Source organism: Micropterus dolomieu, unplaced genomic scaffold (genome assembly GCF_021292245.1).
Source record: "Micropterus dolomieu isolate WLL.071019.BEF.003 ecotype Adirondacks unplaced genomic scaffold, ASM2129224v1 contig_14405, whole genome shotgun sequence".
NCBI lineage: Eukaryota > Metazoa > Chordata > Actinopteri > Centrarchiformes > Centrarchidae > Micropterus > Micropterus dolomieu.
Genome location: NW_025743391.1, coordinates 1,438 through 1,797, shown reverse-complemented (window position 1 = coordinate 1,797; position 360 = coordinate 1,438).

Genomic DNA, 360 nt, shown 5'->3' with positions numbered 1-360 from the left:
CACAGGGGATGCCGGAGGACGGCTACCAGAGGCTAACTCAGGCCGTTCCGCACCGACTACCGGGGACTGGCTAGCTACAGTAGCTAAAGACTGATCTACCAAGGTGCGGAGCCGGACTTCTAAATCACTGAAGATGTGAAGATATATAATGCCCAGTTTTGTTACTGGTCCTTGGAGGAACAAATTTGGATGCGTGCTAGTTGTTAGCTGGCAGGTCCGTTGTAGATTCAGCCAAAATCTGCAGATGGTTCAAAATGATGAAACTGGACGATGTTCTGTGGCTGCAGTAACGACCTGACATCAGCACGTACAGATATTTGTTCTTCTTTTTGTATTTGATTAAATAAAAGTTAAACGTAA